Source organism: Petaurus breviceps, unplaced genomic scaffold (assembly GCF_028583685.1).
Source record: "Petaurus breviceps papuanus isolate PSGF00001 unplaced genomic scaffold, PetGlider_PUasm1.0 47, whole genome shotgun sequence".
In the NCBI taxonomy this organism is placed as follows: domain Eukaryota; kingdom Metazoa; phylum Chordata; class Mammalia; order Diprotodontia; family Petauridae; genus Petaurus; species Petaurus breviceps.
Window position 1 is genome coordinate 1,417,680 of NW_027186349.1, and position 13,341 is coordinate 1,431,020.

Genomic DNA, 13,341 nt, shown 5'->3' on the forward strand with positions numbered 1-13,341 from the left:
TGAGTAGATATTGATCTTTTATTATTTTGTGGGAAGGCTGAAGGATGATGTGCCTCTCAGTATTATTATGGCTTCTGATTATCTTTGGTACTATGATGGAATCAGTTTACTGGTTTTTTGATTCATTTTCCTGGTGTCTAAATAAATGCCTCATTTCTATCCTCTATCTGGAGAGTTTTGTATATGTTGCAATTGAACATCATGCAGTGCTTATAGTCACTGTCTTTATTGTGATCATGGGCACTGTAAAGATTGCACTAGCACTACAGAGGGGTACTGAAACAGCTATATGTCAACCTAACAATAGAATGTTCTTACATCTTCTTAGAATGTATATTCAAGATATGATAGAAAAACTCAATATTTGGTGAGCCAGATTACTTCTGTTTATTTCTAGTTGCTGATTTGTGCCCAAATGAAATTACCAGAAAAATTCTAGGAAAGAAAATGTAGATATAATGGATTCTTTTTTAAATAATAACAATATGTATATATATATATATATATATATTTAACATTTGATTTTAAAACTTTGAATTCCAGATTCTTTCCCTTCCTCCCTCGTCATTGACACTTACTGGGAAGATAGGCAATTCAATATAGGTTATACACATGTAGCTATGCAAAACATTTCCATAGTAGATATATTGTGAAAGACTGACTATATTTCCCTTCATCCTATCCCGCCCCCCACTTGTTCTATTCTCTACTTTGACCCTGTCCCTTTTCAAAAGTGTGTTGCTTCTAACTTCTCTGCCTCCCAAGCTGCCCTCTCCTCCAACATCCCCCCTCTCATCCCCTTCTCCCCTACTCCCCTGTAGGGTGAGATACCCTATTTAGTGTGTATGTCATTCCCTCCCTAAGCCAAATTCAATGAGAATAAGGTTGACTTTACTTTTTGCCTTCCTGTTCTTCCCCTCCATTGTAACAGTTTTCCCTTACATCTTCTATATGAGATAATTTACCCCACTCTTTCTCTCCCCATCTTGTCTCATTATATTCCTCTCTCACCTCAATAGTTTCATCCCTTCCTATTCAATTGGTCCTGTGCCCTCTATGTATACCTGTACACACACACACATATACACACACTCACATATGTATTCATATGCCCATCTACCCTCCTATATAGACATATATGTGTATGTATGCACATACATACATACATACATATATATATATATACATAAACACACTTTTATATTCCCTTCAACTATTCTCATACTGAGAAAAGTTTCATAAGTTACAATTATTGTTTTTCCATGAAGGAATATAAATAGTTTGACTTTGATATGTTCCTTATGATTTCTTTTCGCTGTTTACCATCTCATGCTTCTTTTATCTGAATGTCAAATTTTCTGTTCAACTCTGGTTTTTTCAATAAGAATGCTTGAAAGTAGGGACAGCTAGGTAGCACAGTGAATAAAACCTGGCCCTGGAGTCAGGAGGACTTGAGTTCAAATCCAGCCTCAGACATTTAATACAAAAATTAGCCATGTGACCTTGGGCAACTCACTTAACCCCAATTTCTCTACCCTTCCCTCTCAAAAAAAAAAGCAAAAAAGAAGAATGCTTGAAAGTACTCTATGTCATTGAATGACCATATTTTCCCCTGAAATATTATACTCAGTTTCACTGGGTAGGTGATTCTTGGTTTTAATCCCAGCTCCTTTGACTTCCAGAATGTCATTCCAAGGCCTTTGATCCCTCAATGTAGAAGCAGTCAGATCCTTTGTTATCTTGATTGTGTTTCTACAATGTTCAAATTGTTTCTTCTTGGCTGCTTATAATATTTTCTCCTTGATCTGGGAACTCAGGAACCTGGCTATAATATTCCTAGGAGTTTTCTTTTTAGGATATTTTTTAAGAGGTAATTGGTGGATTCTTTCAACCTCTTTTGCCCTCTTGTTCTAAAACATCAGGCCAATTTTCCTTGAGAATTTCTTGAAGGATGATTTCTGGGTTCTGTTTTTGATCATAGCTTTTAGGTAGTCCAATAACTTTTAAATTATCTCTCTTGAATCTATTTTCCAGATCAGTGGTTTTTCCAACGAGATATTTCTCATTGCCTTCTATTTTTTTCATTTGTTTGGATAGGTTTTATAATATCTTGATTTCTCATAAAGTCACTAGCTTACATTTGCTCCAATCTAATTCTGAAGGAATGATTCTCTTCAGTGAGCTTTTGAGATTCTTTTTTCATCTGGCAAATTTGGCTTTTTTAAGGCATTCTTCTCCTCATTGGCTTTTTGAGCCTCTTATGCCATTTGAGTTAGTCTATTTTTAGGTGTTATTTTCTTCAGTCAGGTTGTTGACTCACTTTTCATGATTTTCTTACATGATTCTCATTTTTCTTCCCAATTTTTCCTCCACTTCTCTTATTTGGCTTTCAGAAGCCTTCTTAAGCTCCTCTATGGCCTGTAATCAATTCATATTTTTCATGGAAGTTTTGGTACAGGAGTTCTGACTTCATTGTCTTCCTCCTGTTACATACTTTGATCCTTTTTGTCCCAAAAATAGAAGTGTAAAGTTGGATTGCTCTGTTTTCTTTGCTTCCTTTGCTTGCTCATGTTGCCACTCAATTACTTGACTTTTGAGCTTTTTGCCACAGTAGGACTCTACCACCAGACAGGGGAGCTTTGTCTCAAATTGCTGGGGTTTTCTCAGCTGCCAGAGCTATTAGTTGGGTGCCCTCTCTGAAGCCTCCACATGCTCTGGCACCTGGTCACACACCTCAGGACCCCTACCCTAGAGAGCACTCCAGATCCCAGCAGGTGAAAGCAAAAGTGGTTACCCCTCAGAGTGTTTGCTTGGTCTCCCTATAATCTGTAGGCCAGGAGCTCTGAAGCCACCATGCAGCAGCATTAGCCGCGCCTCAGCCAATTCTCCTTCCGGGGGCAAAGGCCGGACTGCACTTCCAGAGTCCCTGTTCCAAAAGTCTACACTAACTTCTCACTTTGTCTTTGGTATTAATGGTATGATTAAATTCTGGAAACCACCACAGCTACTGGTGATCTACTCTCCTGATGGATATCCCTCTAGCTGCAACTGATCACGCTGCCCTGAGGCTAAAACTGTGGGCTCAGGCAGGGCTTGGCTCAGCTCTGAGTTTGCTGTGATGAACCTTTCCTGTCCACCTGCTGCACTGTCTTCAATGGGAGATTTGTTTCTCTCTGTCACTTTGTGGGTTCTGTAGCCTTAAAGTTGTTTAGAGTCATTTTTTGTAAGTACTTGAGGTGGTTATGGGGAGCAGCAAAGGGAGTTTCCTGCTTTTATGTCACCATCTTTGTTCCATCCCCGATATAATGGATTCTTAAAAAAAGGATATAAGGGAAGTAGATGGTGTTTTCATTAAGGTATCAAATCAAGAAAAGAGGTCAAGAGGGTAAGGGATGTTTTGTGAAGTGAATATCTGTTTAAGAGAAGATTGAGATTTCTGAATCATAAATTATAGGAATGGCACCTCCCTGGCCAGAGATGAAGTGTGCCTAAAAGGAATATTTAAGGTGTATTCACCAGGATTCTTGCAAAACCATCCACATGGGCTTCAAATTGAAAAGGTATTGGAAGAAAACTTTCTCTGTTATATACCAAGCTAGACACCATAAAGAATAGATAAAATGTAAGAAAAATAGCTTCAACAGTGATGCATGGAAATTCAAAAGAGAAAAATGTGGAAAGAGGAAAGTGCTGAGTAGCATTATATATTAGAAAAGTATATAAGTGTCACACACCTTTAATTCCTGTTTCCAGGAAGGCTGAGGCTGGTATGTCTCTTCAGCTTTGGAGTTCCAAATTGCAATGGATTAAGTTGATTAGGTTTCCTAAATTAACACTAAATCCAGTTCCAATACAATGAATGCCTAGAAGTGGAAAGGGTGTCACTGAGAAGAGATAAGGGGACATGGGTCAGAAAAACAAAACAGATTAAACCTCTAATCAGTGCCAGCTAACATCAGGTTTGGATTCTAAAGTGACCACTCTAAGCTTAGGAGAGGAAAACCTAGTCTTCACCTTCTGCCCAAATCAAAACACCAACTAATTTTTGGAATTGGCTTAATGAAAATGTATTGCTTCAAAAATTCAGTAAAGGGTCGTGTTGTTTAAGATACATGACACAGATTCACAAAGCCAACTACCAATTTATTTTTTTTTGAAAGAGATGAAAAGATGAACACAAAGATATGTAACAGAAGACAAAGACAAAAGCAAAGCAGAGTCTTGTAAAAAGAATGTCAAGATTGCTAAAACTCAAAATAAACTGAAGCTAGCAAATAAAGCCAAGGACAGTGAAACATTTTGAAACTGAAATATATTGGAGAAAAGGAGATGTGTCTTTAAAGTTACAGGATCACTACTTGAGGTGGATGAAACAATGATAATGGATGCTGGAAAGGAGACAGAACTATTCAAAACTGTTTACTCTGTTAATGAAAGTGACTCTTGTACTGGAAAGAAAATACCAGCAACAGCAAAAGAGCTATTATAATAGCGCAAACAAACCTCAAACAAACTAAAACTCTTGAAAATAAGTGGAGAATAAGAGATCTACCACAGGAAAGTACAAATGTCCCAATTTTTAAGTTGTCAAGTATTTATTAAGTACTTTCAATGTTGCAGGCATAGTGCTAAATGCTAGGGATACAATTACAAACAGCCTCAGCTCTCAAATAGCTTAAAAATTAATGTGGCAAGAAAACAAACAAAAGGAAACCGCAAAGTTAATGATGGGGAGGGGCGGTGAGGGTGAGAGAAATTACCTGCATGAGGTATCAGTGGCAAAGTCTTGAGAATGAAGCATAGCTATTCTGGGCTCTTCATCAAAACTGAGGTTCTAGGAATAACTTACCAATGGAAGAAGGAGATCATAAGGATGGACAGAAAAGACAAGTGAATAATGCTGGTAAAGCCATGTATTTATCTATTTATTTAATAATTTTTTTTCTAATTTTATATTTGATTACTAAAAGTTAAGCACATAATAAGAAAAGAAAAAGAAACATTATAAATTTAAATATAAAATAAGAAAAGAAAAAAAACATACCATGTGCATAGAGGTACATAAGAGATGATTCAAAATATATAGCAATAAATTTCCATTTCAGAAAGCCTATATATTAAATCCTTTGCATTGTGTTGAAAGCTGTCCATCTTTACTTACTTCTAGGTTTTCTTTTGTTCTCTGCTGTATGCTTTTTACTTTGTTCTTTTTTCCTCTCTTCTTCCCCTTCCCCCCCCCTCAGGTTACAATTAAGTGTGGATATATTTATAGATATTGATAATATTCATACATGTATATATATACACATACATACATAGATACCTATATAAACATCTACTTTCCCCAAGAAATTCTACTTCTAATCTTTGTTTTTTTTTTTATTTTTGTGTATATCTCTTATTTCCTATTCCTCCTGACTCCTCTACTTTATGTCTACCCACTACCTTGCCCTCCTGTTTATGTAACCTACCCATCCTCGATTGATTCCTCCCTTATGCTCCCATTCCCATAAATCTAAACCCTTTTGTAAACTCCTTTGACCCATTCCTTCACCCTCCCCTTATTGTCCCAAGGATTGTCCCTTATCCTCCCATTCCCATTAATCTAAATGATGTATATGTGTTATTCCCTCTTAAACCCATTCCCAATGCAAGTAGGTTTCTAGAACCACCAGCTTTCCTCCATCATCTTCTGTATTGGTTCTTCCTCTCCCATCTCATTTGTATAAAAATAATTACTCTTTTTAGCTGTTCTTGAACAGTTGTACTTTTTTGAAGTCAAATCATGTTCAGGTCTACCCCAATCTTTCTTATGAACTACCCAATTAGTAATAATAATCATAGACATCCATTTTACATGTTACATACATAAAAAGTAAACACTCTGTCCTTATTGAGTCCCTTGTAATTGGTTTTTGATATATACCTTATATTTCTCATGGCTCTTATATGTCAAATATTCTTTTAAGTTCAGATTTTTTTAAACAAAGTCCTGAAAATCTGAAAAATTTTTTAATCCGTTTTTTTCTTTCATTCAGGATTATGCTTAGCTTTGCTGGTATGACATTTTTGTCCAGAAGTCCAGTTTTTTTGCTCTTTGATATATAGTGTTCTAGGACCTGTGGTCTATGAATGTTGCCACTGCAAGGTCTTGTGTGATTTTAATTGTGGTACTGCCATATGTACATTTTTTGTTATTGTTGCTTGTAATATTTTATCCTTGAGCTGGGAATTTCAGAATTTGACCACAATATTTCTATTAGTTTTCGTTGTAGGATCTCTTTTAGGATATGATTGGTGGATTTTTTTTCCTATTTCTTCTTTCCCCTTTTGTTCTAATGCTTCAGAAAAATTTTATTTATTTATTTCTGGTATTATTATATCAAATTCTTCTTTTTATCATGGCTTTCAGGTAGTCCAATTATTCTTATGTTTTCTCTTCTTGATCTGTTCTCTAGATCCATTGTCTTTCTTATGAGATATTTCACATTTTTTTCTATTTTTTAATTCTTTTATTATTTTATTATTTCTTGGTCTCTTATGATTCTGCTGGCTTCTCTTTGCCCAATTCTGATTTTAAAGGAGTCATCTTCTTCCTTAAGATTCTGGATCTCCTTTTCTAATTCATTGACTTTCTTTTCATAACCCTCATGGATTTTTTGGATTGTTCTTATTTCTTTTTAAAATTTTTCCTCGTGGGGTGGCCAGGTAGCACAGTGAGTAAGAGCACTGGCCCCAGAGTCGGGATGATCTGGGATCGAATCCGGGCTCAGACACTTAGCACCCACCCAGAAACACCTGGCCATGTAACCTTGAGCAAGTTACTTAACCCCAATTTCTTAGGGGCAGCCAGATGGCTCAATGAGTAAGAGCACTGGCCCCAGAGTCGGGATGCCCTGGGATTGAATTCGGGCTTAGATACTTAGCACCACACCCAGAAATAACTGGACATGTTACCTTGAGCAAGTTACTTGACCCCAATTGCTTAAAAAACAATTTTTCCCCTCAATTTCTCTCATTTGATTTTTAAGGTCTTTTTAAAGTTCCTCTATGACTTCTTTTTGGGCAGGGAAGTATTTGACATTACTCTTTGTAGTAGAAGAGTGTTTCTTTGTTTCATTATCCTCCTCTGAAGACAAACCCCAGTATTCTCTATTCCCCTAGTAACTCTCTATGGTTGGATTCTTTCTCCTTTGCCTGTGAATTTTTTTTTCATAGTGACTTGATTTTTGTAATAACCTCTGGTCTTAGGTATATGGGATTGTGCCTCTGGCTCAGATCCTAGTTGTCCTGTCTGACCTTGAACCCAAATGAAGACTTCCAGTCTCTTGTAAGTGCCCACAGCCAGTGCCGTCTATGCCCCACTGCTTCTTCACTCTCAGGGCTAGTGCGGGTTCCTTCTTGCCTGATCAAATCTACACAGCACAGCTAGGTCGGCATTCTTTGTCAGAAAAGGTTCCCCTTGATCTTCTCTAACTCAGATGCCCAACTCCACTCACTGTTCCTGTGGCTGGGACTGAGGCAGCCTCCCAATATAGCTAGCCACAGGGCTTGCCTCTTGGTGTTTAAGTGGTCCCTAGCATGGAAGTATTTGCTCTTCAAAGGGCCCAAACCTGGTCCCAGGATTTTTCTTGACCTTCTCAGATTGTTCTAGGAGGACCCCTTTTCACTGCTTTCTCTTTTTTTTTATTTTTACCACTTTATGTTTGCCCTGAAGTGCTGTTTTGTCTCTTGTGTAGGAAAATCTTGAGAGCTTAGGTGGTAATCACAAAGAGCTAAGATGGCTGGATCAAAAATAGCCAGATCATTCTACCTCTCTTCCTCCCTTCCTCTCCTTTTCCTTTCCCATTAAACTCTTTGAACAGGAAAATGCTAACATTTTATAGAGTCTATCATGACATTCAAAAAAGTTTCTCATGTTCTTCTTGTAGATAAGATGAAGTAATATGTGTTAAGCTGGACCCTCACTGCTGCTAGGCAATCCTTCTACACATCCCTTATTAACTCTTTATCGCCCTTTCTATATCAGCTCTTCTAATTATTTTCTCCTCTCCTCAAGCCTTCCATGTCTTCCCTTGCCCCTATTCTCTCTCTCTCTGTCTCTCTCTCTCTCTTTCTCTCTCTCTGTATACACACACACACACACACAAATGTTAGAGGGGTATGTGGGTATATATCTATGTGTGTGTACATATATATGATATGTAATTTTTCCCAGTTACATGTAAAAAGAAAAACTTTGGGTTCCTAATTCTCTCCCTTCCCACCACACCTTATTGAGAAGGCAAGGATTTATATATAAGGTTGTATATGTGTAGTTAGGCAAAATATATCCATAATAGTCATGATGTAAAAGAAAATATAGACAAAAACTCAAGAAAATAAAGTAAAAAAAATGCTAAAAATCTGTATTGAGACACCATCAGTTCTTTCTCTGGGGATAGACAGCATTTTTTCATCCTAAGTCCTTCAGAGTTGTCATGGATCGTTGTATTGGTGAGAATAGCTACGTCATTCACAACTGATCATCTTACAATATTGTTGTTACTCTGTAAATAGTACATTTCACTTTGCATCAAACCATGCAAGTCTTTCTTGTTTTTTTCTGAGAGCATCATATTTATCATTTCTTTTAGTATAATAGTATTCTATCATAATTACATACAACAACTTGTTCAGTCATTCCCCAATTGATGTGCATGCCCTCAATTTCTAATTCTTTACCCCCAGAAAAGAGCCACTCTAAATGTTTTTGTACATATACCTCATTTTCTTTTTGTGTGCTTTTTTTATCTCTTTTGGAATACTGACCTAGTAGTGGTATTGCTATATCAGAAGGCAAGCATTGTTTTATAGTCCTTTGGGCATAGTTCCAAATTGCTCTATAGAATGGTTTAATCAATTCACAACTCCAACAACAGTACATTAATGGTTCGTCTTCCCACATCCCCTCCAACATTTGTCATTTACCTTTTCTGTTTTATTAGCTATTCTAATAGGTATGAGGTAGTACCTCAGAACTATTTTAATTTACATTTCTCAAAAAATAATGAATTAAAATATTTTTATATGGCTATAGATAGCTTTAATTACTTCATCTGAAATTATTATTATTTGGTCACTTATCATTTGGGGAATGTCTTATTTTTGTAAATTTGACTCAGTTCTCTAGAGTTAGAGAAATGAGGCCTTTATCAAGGAAATGAGCTTCAATTTTTTTTCAGAGTTACTATTGCTAACTCTATTTCTCTGCATTCTATTCCCCTAACCCATTTGTTCTGTTCTCTCTTTTCTTTCATCCTGTCCCCCCTCAAAAGTGTTTTACTTCTGACTACCCCTTCCCCCAATCTGCCATCCCTTCTATCACATACCCCCTTCTTTTATCTCCTTCTCCTTCAGTTTTCCCATTGGGTAAGATAGCTTTTTATACCCCAATTACCTGTGTATCTTATTTCCCACTTACACGTACAATTTTTAACATTCATTTTTCAAACTTTGAGTTCCAAATTCTCTCCTCTCCTTCCTTCCCACCCCTCCCCCCACTTTGAGAAGGCAAGCAGTTGGATATAGGTTCTACATGTCTAGTCATGCAAAACACTTCCGTAATAGCCTTGTTGTGAAAGACTAACTATATTTCCCTCCATCCTATCCTGTCCCCTTTTATTCTATTCTCTCCTTTCACTCTGTCACTCCTCAAAACTGTTTTCTTCAGTTTACCCCCTTCCTCACTCTTATCCCCTTCCCCCCTACTTTTCTGTGGGGTAAGATAAGTTTCTATACCCAGTTGAATCTGTATGTTACGCCCCTGTAAAGGCAATTCTGATGAGAGTAAGGTTCATTCCCTCCATTTCCCCTCCCCTCTCTACCTCTCCAATGTAATAGCTTTTTCTTGCCTCTTTTATATGAGATAATTTATCCTCTTCTACCTCTCCCTTTCTCTTTCTCTCAGTACATTCCTCTCTCACACCCCTTAATTTTATTTTTTAAATTCCTTCATAATCAACTTACACCCTGTCCTCTGTTTATATATATATTCCTTCTAACTATCCTAATAATGAGAAAGATCTTATTAGTTACAAATATAATCTTTACATGTAGGAGTTTAATATGTTGCTTATTTTATCTTTATATATATATATATATCTTTTATCTTTTTATACTTCTCTTGAGTCTTGTATTTGAAAGTCAGATTTTCTATTTAGTTCTGTTATTTCCTCAAGGATGCCTGAAATTCCAATATTTCATTGAATATCATTTATTCCTCTCATAGATTATGCTCAGTTTTGCTGGGGAGACGATTCTTGGTTTTAATCCTAGTTCCTTTGACCTCTGGAATATCATCTTCCAAGCCCTCTTATTCCTTAATGTAGAACTGCTAAATCTTCTGTTATCCTGGTTGTTGTTCCACAGTACTTGAATTGTTTCTTTCTGGCTGCTTGAGATATTTTCTGCTTGACCTGGGAACTCTGGAATTGGCTATAATATTACTGAGAGTTTTCATTTTGGGATCTCTTTCAGGAGGTGATCAGTAGATTCTTTCAATCTCTATTTTACTCTCCAGTTGTAGAATATCAGGGCAGTTTTCCTTGATAATTTCTTTAAAGATCATGTCTAACTTCTTTTTTTTAATCATCGTTTGCAGGTACTCCAATAATTTTTAAATTATCTCTCCTGGAACTATTTTCCAATGAGATGTTTTACATTGCTTTCTTTTTTTTCATTCTTTTGGTTTTTTTTTTATTGTTTGTTTGTTTGTTTTTTATTTCTCATAAAGTCATTAGCTTCCATTTGCTGTATTCTAATTTTTAAGAAATCATTTTCTCCAGTGAGTTTTTGGACTTCCTTTTTTCATTTAGCCAATTCTGCTTTTTAAGGGACTCTTTTCCTCATTGACTTTTTCTATCTCTTTTGCCACTTGGTCTAATCTATTTTTAAGGTGTTATTTTCTTCAGTATTTGGGGGGGAGCTCTCTTTTATCAAGCTGTTTACTCATTTTTCATGATTTTCTTGCATAACTCTCATTTCTCTTCCCAATTTTTCCTCTTCTACTTTTACTTAATTTTCAGAATTCTTTTTGATATTTTCCATAGTCTTATACCAATTCCTATTTTTCTTGGGGGCTTTGATGTAGGAGCTTCGACTTTGTTGTCTTCTTCTGAGTGTATGTTTTGATCTTCCTGGTCACCAAAATAAGTTTCTGTATTCTGAGATTTTTCCATTGTTTGCTCATTTTCCTAGCCTATTATTTGACTTCTTAACTCTTTGTTTATGTAGGACTCTACTTCCATCGTGGAGGACACACTGCTCCAAGCTTCAAGGGTTTCATGCAGCTGTTTTCAGAGACACTTTTAGCGACCTGTTATTTTTCAGTTCTTCCAAGGTGTTATGATCTAAGGAGAGGTGTTTACTTCTCTCCTGGACTGTGTTCTGGTCTGTGAGTGACCACAATCACACTTTTTCTGCTCTGGAACTCTGAGGAAGGGCCCCTCTCCACTGCTGCCAGAAGCTCTGCTATGCTGGTGCTCCTCCCAGCCCTGGGACTGCCACCCAGGACTGGAACCTGGATTTTTTTTACTCATTTACTTATTTTCAATCTCTTACTGTTTACTGGTTCATTTCCTACTGCTTATACATAGATCCACGTCTCCCCATCCAGAAGACTCCTCACTTGTTCCTTCTATCTCTGCTAACTATCATAAAATACTTCTTCTGCCCTTTGGAACTTAACTCCTTGAAAAAGCCCTCCTAACTATTGTTCTTTATGTCTTCTGTCCTTCGTAGCTAAGCTCAAAAGGACCATGTATGATAGATACTTCAACTTTATCTCCTCTTATTGTCCTCTTAACCCCTCATGATCTGGCTTCTGACTTTACCCTTCCACCAAAACTGCTCTCTCCAAAATTACTAATGATAAATCAGTTGTCAAAATCAGTGATCTTCTCTTAATCCTCATTCTCCTTGACCTTTCTTTAGCCTTTGATACTGTTAAACATTCCCTCCTCCTTGATATTCTTCTTTCTGCATTTTTGGGACACAACTCTCTCTTGGTTCTCCTCCTACCTTCCTGACCACTCCTCCTCTGTCTTCTTTGCTAGATCCTCTTCCAGATAATTCCCACTACAGGACATTATAGATGTCTCTCAGTGTTCTCTCCTGGGCCCTCTACTCTTCTCCCCCTATACTACTTCACTTTCTTATTTCATCATCTCTAAGGATTTAATTATTATCTCTAAAAGGATGATTCTCTCTATTAATTATTTCCTATTTTTAGCCTATATCTAGCTTGCTTGTATATATTTATTTCCATGTTGTCTCACCCATTAGAATACAAGTTCTGTGAGGGCATGGACTGCCTCTTACCTTTTTTGGTGACCCCAGAATTTAGCATAGTACCTGGCACATAATAGGCACTTAATAAATGTTTATTGATTGATTGATTACAATTATAATACTGGTAAGTTTATTTGGAACAGACTAAATGACTCAACCTAATATATAGTCATTATTACTTTAAACTTGAAAAATTTATCTAGTGGAATGCCTACTATATACATACATACATACATACATATATATGTATATATATGTATGTATGGGTACAAACATTATTAAAAACCTGGATAAGGCAAAGATGGAATATCAAATATATAGATGACACAAAAATACAAAATGGATAGCTAACATATTGGCTTACCTAGTATTAAAAAAGAACTTGAATGGTTACAATGTTGGGTTGAATCCAACTAGATAAAATTTAATAGGGACAAATATAAAGTCTGACAAATGAACTTAAGAATATCAACTTTACATGATAAGATCATGGAGGCATGACTACAGTAGCAGGGAATCTGAAAAAAAAGATAAGGATTTGTCCCATCACAAATTTTAAAAAAATCATTTATTTTATACATTCTTTGAATATTTTGAGTTCCAGTTTCTTTCCCTCCATCCTATCACTCCTGCATTCCAGGAGAAGTCAAACAACATGATACAACTATAGATGTGAAATCATGCAAAACATCTCCATTTTAGTCATATTACTAAACAAAGCAATTTTTTTAAAAAGTGAGAAAAATGTAACTAAATTTTCACTCAGTGTTCCTCACTTTTCTCTCTGGAGGTACGCTGCATTTTTTTTCTTTCATGAGTCCTTTGGAATTTTCTTGGTTCCTTGTTTTGGTCAGAGTAGTCAAGTCTCACAACTGATCATCATTACAACACGACTGTTACTGTGCACAATGATGCCCTTATTCTTCTCACTTCACTTTATATCAGATCATAGAGCTCTTATCATGTTTTTTTTTTTTCTGAAACCACACATCTTGTCATTTCTTATAGCAC

At 36.3% G+C, this 13,341-nt stretch overlaps 1 protein-coding gene across 1 annotated transcript in view; it reads left to right on the top strand.

The window, feature by feature from the left end:
• The window catches only part of CDH12 (cadherin 12), a 1,453,320-nt gene that overhangs the window by 977,713 nt on the left and 462,266 nt on the right, over positions 1-13,341 (top strand). The gene's annotated exons all lie outside the window — the stretch shown is intronic.